At 44.4% G+C, this 10,368-nt stretch overlaps 1 pseudogene; it reads right to left on the minus strand.

Annotated features, from left to right (window-relative positions):
• Nucleotides 1–1,825: 1,825 nt before the first annotated feature.
• Nucleotides 1,826–4,592, minus strand: LOC109392048 (ornithine decarboxylase pseudogene; annotated as a pseudogene).
• Between the last annotated feature and the right edge of the window lie 5,776 nt (nucleotides 4,593–10,368).

Raw genomic sequence — 10,368 nt, forward strand, 5'->3', positions numbered from 1 at the left:
CCATGAGTCACTGACGATAGCATAGGCTGCAGTGGGGCTGGCTGGAAGCTGGTGTGAGCTTTTGTGAGCTTTTGTGAGCCATCGTGAGTGGCCATCCAATGGCCTGTGAGCAACTGCCTCACCTGGGAAGAGCACAATGATGATACCAACATGGGCCAGTGAAGCGGTATCCTCCACAACTAGACTGAAGAACAAAAGGACAGCATCTTGTCTGTTTCCCTTCCCCGATTCCCCAACGCTGTTCCCCTCCCCCAGTTCCCCAATAAAATCTTTTTTTAAAAAAAGTAGGTATTGAATCTTCTTTGAATATTTGGTAGAATTCACAAGTGAAGCTGCTTGGTCCTGGACTTTGTCCCTTGAAAGGATTTTGATGACTGTTTCAATCTCCTTATTAGTGATTAGTCTGTTCAGATTTTCTACTTCTTCATGATTAATAGAAAATTATATGAATCTAAAAATTTATCCATTTTTTTCTAGATTTTCTAAGTTGTTGGCATGTAGCTATTTATGATAGTCTCTTATGAGCCTTTGCATTTCTGTGGTATCCATTGTAACTTCTCTTTCATTTCTAATTTTAATTATTTGAGGTTTCTCTCTTTTTTTCTTTTAGAGTCTCGATAGACTTTTGTCAACTTTGTTTATCTTTTTTTTTTTTTTAGATTTTATTGGGGAATTGGGGGGAGGGGAACAGACAAGTTGCTGTTGTCTTGTTCTTCAGTCTAGTTGTGGAGGATGTTGCTTCACTGGCCCAAGCTGGCACCATCATTGCGCTCTTCCCGGGTGAGACAGATCAGTCGCCGGCTTCTGGACGGCCACTCACAGCGGCTGCTGGCTGCTCACGCTGGCTGCCGGCTACACACCGTAGCTTATGGCAGCCCACTGCAGCAGGAGACTGCAGACTACGCTGTCGCCGGAAACCCACAGCAGCCCAGCTCCAGGTTGAGCTGTTGTTCAGCGTCTTAGCTGTAAAGGGCAGTGTCACTGGCCCTCATATGTGGGATCCAAACTGGGGCCCTCTGGCATCCCAAGCCAGTTCTTAACCAACACGCCACTCGGCCGGCCCTGTTTATATTTTGAAAGAACCAATTCTTAGTTTCACTGATCTTCTCTATTGTCTTTTTTAGTCTCTATTTCATTTATTTCCATTCTGATTTTTATTATTTCCTTCCTTCTACTGACTTTGGGCTTCATTTCTTCTTCTTTTTCTAGTTCCTTTAGTTGTAAGACTAGATTACTTATTTAAAATTTGTCTTGCTTCTTGAGGTAGGCCTGTATTGTTACAATCGTTCTTCTTAGTTCCACTTTTGCTGCATCCCTAGATTTTGTTTCAAGATACTTTATTTTTAAAACAGGTCACAGGGGGCTGGCCGAGTAGCTCAGTTGGTTAAGAGCTTGCTCAAGAGTGTGAGCTCTGAGCAACAGCAGTTTGATTCCCGTCCTGAGCTGAGTTGCCACTGAGCTACCAACAGGTGGCAGGATGGCTCAGCTAAAAAAAAAAATTTAAAAAAAAAACAAAACAGGTCACAACACTAAGCTTCTGGCCTATTTTGCTAATGTACAAGCTACAAATGCTTGCTCAGCAGCTGAAGGGCACTCTTTAGTAGCGTATTTGAAAAGTGAATACAAATCCATATGAAACAAATATTCAAATAGTTTCCATAGGAACACAGATAAGTGTGACCCCATCTTCTAGTCTTCCATATTGTTCCATCTGTGCTAACCCTCCTTACAAAGACATTTCAAAATGAGCAGCAATTAAGTTAAATTGGCCCCCTAAATCTCTTAATTCAAGCCAAACTCACAGTAACAGCTACAAGAATGGCATCTACACATTAATACTAGGTGAAGCACAGGCTGCTCGGTGGCATTTCATCCCACACTCCCAGGCATGAAACACAGGCAGAGTGCTCACACCTGCTCCTCCACTTCAGGTGGAAAGTCATGGTTCTGGATTTGCTTCATCAGTTGCCATGTCAGCCCTGACATCACATAGTAAACGGTCAGCCTCTGGAATCCATTGAAAGTAGAAGTGGAAGCAATGGTGTAAGCATTCATATTTTCCAAAAGCATCCAGTCACCCATGTGCATCTCAGGCAAGCCACAGTGCTCAACAATGAGATGGAGGCCATCACGTTTGTCCCCACATTCTAGATGAATAACACTTCTCATCTGGTTTGGGCATCTTCTATAGAAGGAGCTCATGTATGCATGATCATAGAGGATGCAATTAAAAGATCTGTATACTCCATCATCCACATAATACATAAAGGTTTTTTCACTCAAATCATTTTCATCATCAGAGTCTGTTTGTTCCTTCAATATGAGTTTTTTGGCAATGATATTACCTGGAAGTGTGAAAGCTAATGCAACATAATATCTGCCTGGCTCCACTATGAGTGTCACTCCCAAGTCTGACAGGAAATATTTGTCCAGTGCTGGGTTGATTATACCAGCAATCTCTTCAAATTTAAGAGATTCACATCCTCAGATCCAGGAAAGCAACCACCAATATCAAGCAGATAGATGTTGAAAATAGCCTCAGCTCCCATGTCAAAGACATGTCAAAGTGGGCATCAGAGATGGCCTGCACGAAGGTCTCAGTACAGCCACTTCCCACGTGAAAGCTCACAACAATGACATCAATATTTAGCTCTTTGCTTGTCAAAAGCAGCCTGCTGGTTTTGAGTGTGGCACCAAATTTAACACTGAGACAACAGACTGCTTTGGAATCATCAGTGGCAACCCACAAAACTAACTTTGCCTTTGGATGTGCTCTGGCAGCTTTTATCCACGCGATTTCTCCATCAAAATCATCATCTGGACTCCATTACTGGCAGCATATATATCTAATTCCTTTACCAGGTTAGGGAACTTTTCCATCATTATTTCTTCATATAGGTTCTCAATCCCTTGATCTCTCTCTTCTGCTTCTGGTACCCCATATGAAGCAAATGTTGGTACATTTAACATTGACCAAAAGACCCCTTAAACTATCCTCATTTTTTATTATTCTTGTTTCTTTTTGCTGTTCTGATGGGTGTTTTCTGCTACCTTATCTTGCAAATCACTGATTTGATCCTTTGCTTCATCTAATCTACTGTTGCTTCCCTCTAATGTATTCTTCCTTTCAGTTATTGTATTCTTCATTTCTGACTGGTTCTATTTTATGGTTTTAATCTACATTTTTATGTTGCTATCTCTTTGTTAAAGTTCTCACTGAGATCATTGAGTAACCTTATAGTCAGTGTTTTAAACTCTGCATCTGGTAGATTTCTTGTCTCTATTTTGTTCAGTTCTTTCTCTGGAGCTTTGTTCTGTTCTTTCATTTGGGACATGTTTCTTTGTCTCCCCATTTTGGCTGCTATGTCTCCAGGTCTTGGTAAAGTGGCCTTATGTAATAGGTGTCTTGTGAGGCCCAGTGGTGCAGTCTCCCTGGTAACCTGAGCCAGTGCTCCAAGCATGTGTCCCTTGTGAGAACTCTGTGTGCCCTCTTGTTGTAGTTGAGCCTAGGTTGCTCTGTGCATGTCAGTGGGAGGGGTTGACCTTCAGACTGATTGGTTGTGAGGATGGCTGGTGACTACAATGGAGGAGCTGTTGTTCAGGGTTGACCCTACAGAGCAGGATTCGCGTTAGTGGGACTCTGGTGCCTACTGAGTCTACCCTTTGGGTGTATCATTTGTGGAGGTGGTAGGGTAGTCCTCTGGGGTGGTATGAAGCTGTCCACCAGTTGTGTTAATTCTGGGCCCCTTGGGAGGGGGCTTTGATGCAGACCAAGGTCAGCTGCTGCCTGGGGTCATTTGGTATGAGCCAAAGTGATCTGCAGATGGTTGCTACTTATGCTGAGCTTGGAGGTGCCTACAAGAAGCTAAGCTTCAAATTGACACTGGTGCTGCTAGTGCTGGGCCTGGGTCTGCTTAGCAAGAGGCATAGGGAACACTGAGGCCAAATGCTACTTTGTGTGTGTGTGTGGGGGGGGGGGTTGTGAACCTTTGAGAGATTTTAGGAAAGTCTGCAGCATAAGCTAAGACAGGCTATTTGTATGGAAAAGCCTCTTGAAGCAGCTTGCATGGCCCTGAAAGTTGGGTGGTGGGGTCTCAGGGAATCACCAGTGTGGGAGGAACAGTGTTAGCTAGGTTGATGGAGACTCAGATTTGATGCTTGCCTATGAATGTAGGCTGAGTTGGGGGAGGTTTCAACAAAGGAACAATGGATTCTCTCAGCACTTTAGTCTGAAAGAAAACTGCCCAGCCCCCAATTCCCACTCTGAAGCCAGAAAATTCAGTTCCTCCCTGTAAGTCTCTGGCGCCTTTCCAGCTGCTGCCCCACCACTGGAGTGAATGATTCAGAGTGAGTGAATCTGTCAGTGAGTAAGTCTGTTCATGTACCCTTTAAGATGAATGTCTGGGACTCCAGCAGCTTTCTGTGTCACTCAGCCATGATCTCCACTGGTTTTCACAGCCAGAAGTAATGGGGACTTCTCTTTCCAGTACGGAAACCCTGGGTTGGGAAGCCCAGTGTGGGAGTGGGACCCCTTGCTCTTTAGGTTGGACCTCCACAGCCAGGATCTCTCTCCCAAGTTTTAACCACCACATGTCGGTATGGGACCAGCCTATTCCACATCTCCACCTCTCCTACCAGCCTGGATGTGGCTTCTTCTGTATGTCCTTAGTTATAGGACTTCTGTTCATCTAATCTTCACATGGTTCTTAATGATTGTTGTTCTGTAGTTTAGTTGTAATTTTAATGTAGTCTTGGGGGCAAGCAAGTACAATTTTTACCTACTTTGCTTCCTTGACTGGACGCCTGAGAGCATATGCTTTTTTTTTTTTTTTAAGATTTTTTTTGGGGAATTTGGGGAGGGGAACAGACAAGTTGCTGTCTTTTTGTTCTTCAGTCTAGTTGTGGAGGACGTCCCTTCACTGGGCCATGCTGGTATTGTGATCATTGCGCTCTTCCCGGTTGAGGCAGATCGGTTGCCGGCCATTGGACAGCCGCTCATGGTGACTCATGGCCGCTCACGCTGGCTGCCAGTCACTCACGGTAGCTCATGGCAGCCCACTGCAGTCCACTGCATCCTACGCCATTGCCGGCGACTCACAGCAGCCCAGCTCCAGGTCGAGCTGTTGTTCACCATCTTAGCTGTAGAGGGCGCAGCGTCACTGGCCCTCATGTGGGATCCAAACCAGTGCTCTGCTGCTCAGAGCTGGCACTCCCAAGCCAACTCTTAACCAATGCACCACTCGGCCAGCCCCATATGTTCTTGTTAAATAATTTTATTCACTTGTTATTTCATGCCTTTTTGATAATAGCCATTCTAACACTTGTAGTGTGATATCTCATTGTAGTTTTGATTTGCATTCCCCTATACATATGGTGACAAGTGAAAACTAGACTTTTGATGGTGAGCAAGCTATAGTGTATACAGATATCAAATTATAATGTTGTACACATGAAACATATAATTAACCAATATTACCTCAATTTTAAAAAATTATTCATTTTAAAATTTCACAAGTAAAATATTTTTATTGAATAAAGAACAGAAAAATAAAAAGAAAAGAGAAAAGTCACCCATAATACAACTAGGACATAACCACTTTCAAAATTTAGTATATATATATATATATATATATATATATATATATATATATATATGCTTTTCACACACAAGAAACTAGATACTACTGTAAATATCCTCAACATTAGGTCATGAACATCTTTTCATATCTATAGAGCCACTTCCACCACTGCCTTTTAATGGCTGCAGTATGTTTCATTATATAGATAAAAGATAATGGTTTAAGCCAATCCCCCAATGCTGTGCATTTGGATCATTCCTGATGAAATTTAAATTGTTTTACAAAGTGGCAGACAATGAGACTGAAGGAGGCGATATTCTAGCTTTTTATAGTTCTCAACCCTGTCACCCCCATCCCTCACTGTCCCACTCTAACCTAACTGCTCTACATTTCTACACTGTGCTCCTTCACAGTGGATCTCAGGATATTTTCAGATGTTTTCCTGTGTGAGCCCTGTCCCGCAACGTATGTTGCAGGGACCAGAGTATCATCTTTTATTTGGGGTTCCCCCTCTTAGTCCTTGGAGATAACAGATCACAAAGAAGGTGGCTTTAGCTAGATCTTGTTTCTAGCATATTGTGTTTTGTTAGTGGATGGTGACCTCCCAATTACACTGGTGGCATCTCCCTGCCCACATTAGAGTTTCTGCCTGATTAGACAAGAGTCCTGGAACTTGTTAGCAAGAGGGTTGAAATGTTCCTGCAGTGAGAGAGGCCTGAGAAGGTTAGGGAAGAAGAGATGCCAAGTAGGGAATACACACACACACACACACACACACACACACACACACACACACATGCTCCAGTCTTTGCACTTAGGAGATGAGAAGATTTCACAAGGAGACAAAAGCTGTATCTTTTGCGTTTCAGAATGTTAGAAGCCAGGACCTATGGACTAAATGCAATTATCTATTGGGTTGTCGGAAAAATCATGACGTATTTTTTCTATGTTTTTTGTTGCAAAAATGCATCATGGGGCTGGCTGAGTGGCACGTTGGTTAAGAACTGGCTTGGGATGCCAGAGGGCCCCAGTTCAGATCCCACATATGAAGGCCAGTGACACTGCCCTCTGCAGCTAAGATGGTGAATGGCAGCTTGACCTGGGACTGGGCTGCCGTGGGTCGCCAGCAACGGTGTAGCCTGCAGCTACCTGCTGCAGTGGGCTGCCATAAGCTACCGTGTGTAAACGGCAGCCAGCGTGAGCAGCCAGCAGCTGCCGTGAGCAGCCAGTCCAGAGGCCAGCGACTGATCTGCCTCACCCGGGAAAAGTGCAATGATGGTGCCAGCTTGGGCCAGTAAAGCAACATCCTCCACAACTAGAATGAAGAACAAAAAACAACAGCAACTTGTCTGTTCCCCTTCTCCCGATTCCCCAGTGCTGTTCCCCTCCTCCAATTCCCCAATAAAATCTTAAAAAAAAATAAATGCATCATGACTTTTCCAACATCCCAATATTTTGCCCCAAAAGGAGGGATGCCATTGTCAGAGGCTTCCTATGTGTGTTAAACCAGCTTTGAGCTGAGATTATGTTGTCAGATATATATTTTACACCATTGCAATCTCTTCCTTTTTCGTAGTCTCTATGATATTGCTTTAAGGTCTCTCCCTTTTCTAATTTCCTCATTGTGATACCAAGAACATCCTTAAGGCAACAGTGTGCCTTAAATGAGCTTCTGAGGAAAAAAGAAATGAACTAGGGGTCAGGGGAGGTCAGTCCCGCTGTTAGAAATTAAAGGGAGGCAGGAGGAAGGGGAGGACCCAGCCTCTCCCCTCTGGCAGGGAGTGCCAGGAATAGAACAGCCACAATCCTGACTTCCCAGTTCTCTTCTCTTAATAGTACCCACCCTCTCCAAAGTGCCCAGACTTGAAAACCTGAAACCATCTTTGTATTGTCTTTTCCTCTTCTCTCACAGCTAAACTGTTGTCAAATTCCATGGCTCTTTCTTCCCAAACACTTTCTCACTCCCATCCTTTCCTTTCCATTTCAATAGCAACTGCCCTAACTCAGGCTTTTTCCTCACATTTGAACAACTGCCCCAGTCTCCTTTCTGTCCTCACCTCCCCACTCCACCTCCTTAACTCCTCCCAGCCCACTCTTACCTACCAGGTTAATGTCTCTAATAGATTATTTGCATTGTGTTGTCTTTCTGCTAGAAAATTCTCCATGGGTCCCCATGGCCTGGCAGGAAAAGCCCACCACAATTAGGCTTTGTCCTGTTCTCCCACCCTTTTCTCATCCTAGCGATTCAGTCTTCCCTGGAATTCCTAGTCTTTCTCATCCTTACCTCTGGGATCAGAATGACCAAAGTGAACCTCTATGAATCTTTCACTTATCTCTCAACCACAAGAAAGCATTCCCTCTTCTATGGCTCTATTCTTTGTACCTTGTACTGCCCTACATTTTATTATCTAGTTAATGTTTTATTTCTCCTATTGGATTACATTTCCTGAAGGGCGGAGGCTGAGTTTTGTTGGTCATTGTAGTGCCTGCAGCCCCAGGAAATTCTGAGTTTCAGTGAGCTGGGCTTGGTAATTATGGGTAATTACCCTGGTAGCTCCATCCATACACTGCACTCTTGAAGCCATGGGCACCGGCCCTGGAAGGCTCAGAGGCTGACCCACCTCCTGAATCCAGGCTTGAGAGCAGATGCCTACAACTTGCCTAGGAAGCTTCGGCTGGTGTGATGGGTTGAATTGTGCCCCCCTCCAAAAAAAAAAAAATTCACATGTTTAAGTCCTAACCTTCCATAGCTCAGAATGTGACCTTATTTGGAGATAGAGTCTTTTCCAAGATAATCAAATTAAATGAGGTCGCTAGGGTAGACCCTAATCTAATTTGACTGAGGTCCTTATAAAAAGGGACATGTGGACCCAGACAGATATGCATAGAGGGAAAACAATGTGAAGACACAAGGAAGAACATCATTTACAAGCCAAGGGTCTCTGGAGGCTACCAGAAGCTAGGAGAGAGGCTTGGAGTAGATCTTCCCCTCACAGCTCTTAGAAGGAACCAACCCCACGGATACCTTGATTTCTGACTCCAGACTGTGAGACAGTAATGTTCTGTTGTTCTAAGCCACCTAATTTGGGGGGCTTTGTTAGGGCAGCCCCAGCAGTACAGCTGGATTCCTGAGACATGTGGAAGGTAAAGCAAAGTTTTGGAGATGCAGTGCCACGGTGAGATCAGCCTGAGCCAGCAGCTGAGCCAAAGTGGCTGGTCGCCCCACCCCCACGCCAGGGGAGGGTCAGCAGTTGGTCATTCTGACATAGCTCTTTGAAGACAGTGTTTTGCTTCTACATTAGGGTGGGGGAGGGTGGCAGTAGGGGGTGGGGAGTGTGAAGAGATGGGGGGCAGGAAACCCCCATTGAAAGGCAGACCCTCCTCCCAGGCTCCAGATGTTCTCAGACAAACTCTTTAGAAATGAAAGAAATGGAAGGACCTTCAGAGACGCCTTGCTCTCCCCTGGAGACCCCTCCCTAATTATCACCTTCCACTGGTGCCTCCTCCTTCCTCCTCGGCAACGGAGCCCGGTTTGTGGAAATGCCTGTCCTCCTGACTCAAAGGGGCATTTCCTGAAACTTCCCTACCCAAACAGATGTGCTAATTATATTAAGATTGATTTTAGATAATTAGGTTAGCTAAGTGTAAGGGCTCCCCATTAGCAGGCAGAAAAGCTAAGGCATCATGGGCTCTACATTAAGGCTGGCTGCTGGTGGGAAAGGAAGGCCAGATCTCCTGCATCCCTGGAGTCAGCCCCATAACTTCCTGTGGTGAAGGCAGTAGGCTGGAAAAGCATGAGCGTATGAATGTGCAATGAGCCCAGGAGGAATCACTGCCTGGGCCCAGGGCCCTGGAACAACATCACTGCAGTAGTGAACACCCCTGCACCAGGCCTTCGTGTGAGCGTTCTAAACCTACACTGCCCAGGGCCGCAGCCACTGCCATCCAGAGTTACTGGACCCCTGAAATGTGCTAGTCCGAACTAAGAAACATAGTAATTGTAAAATACACACTGGACTTGGAAAACTTAGTATGACAAAAGGAATATAAAATGTCTCATTAATATTTTTTTACATATTGCTTACATGTTAAACAGATACTATTTGTATATGTTGTGTTGAACAGATTATATTATTAAAACTAATTTCACTTCCTTTTTTAAAAAATCTTTTTTATTATGGTGACTAGTTTAAATTACACATGCATCTTGCATTTAAATTTCTCTTGGATGGCACTGCTCTGAATACAGCATCGGGCCTCATCCTGTGCACAAACTTGGGGAGCCGCTATTCTTATTTCTGTTTTACAGAGATAACACTCAGGACCTGGGAAGTGAAGAAACTTGCCCAAGGACACACAGCTGGTAAGAAGAGAAAAAAATCTAAGAAGTACAAGCATGGCAGCAGAGAAATCTATAGGGAAGTGAGTGCTACAGAAGGCTTGGACTAGGATGGTGACAGAGAGACAGAGAAAAACAAGCAGATTTGAGATGCATTCTTAGGTAGAAATACTCGCTCTGGGCTGTACATGAAAACTGAGGAGGAGACGGAAAGGAGGGCTCCAGTATCTGGCCTGAGACAGAATCTCCTGGGATTACAGGGCCTAAGTGACACAGGGAAAGACGCACAGATACCATAGTCAAGGCCCTAACTTGTCCATTTACCAACTGTGTTATCCACAAGTTATGTCACCTCTCAGGACTCAATTTCCTCAGCTGGAAAATGGTAATAATGGAACCTCTTGTAACAGAGTTGTCATGAAAAAGGAATAAGATGATATATTTAAAAGT

The sequence above is a fragment of the Hipposideros armiger genome, unplaced genomic scaffold, assembly GCF_001890085.2.
Source record: "Hipposideros armiger isolate ML-2016 unplaced genomic scaffold, ASM189008v1 scaffold_312, whole genome shotgun sequence".
In the NCBI taxonomy this organism is placed as follows: Eukaryota; Metazoa; Chordata; class Mammalia; order Chiroptera; family Hipposideridae; genus Hipposideros; species Hipposideros armiger.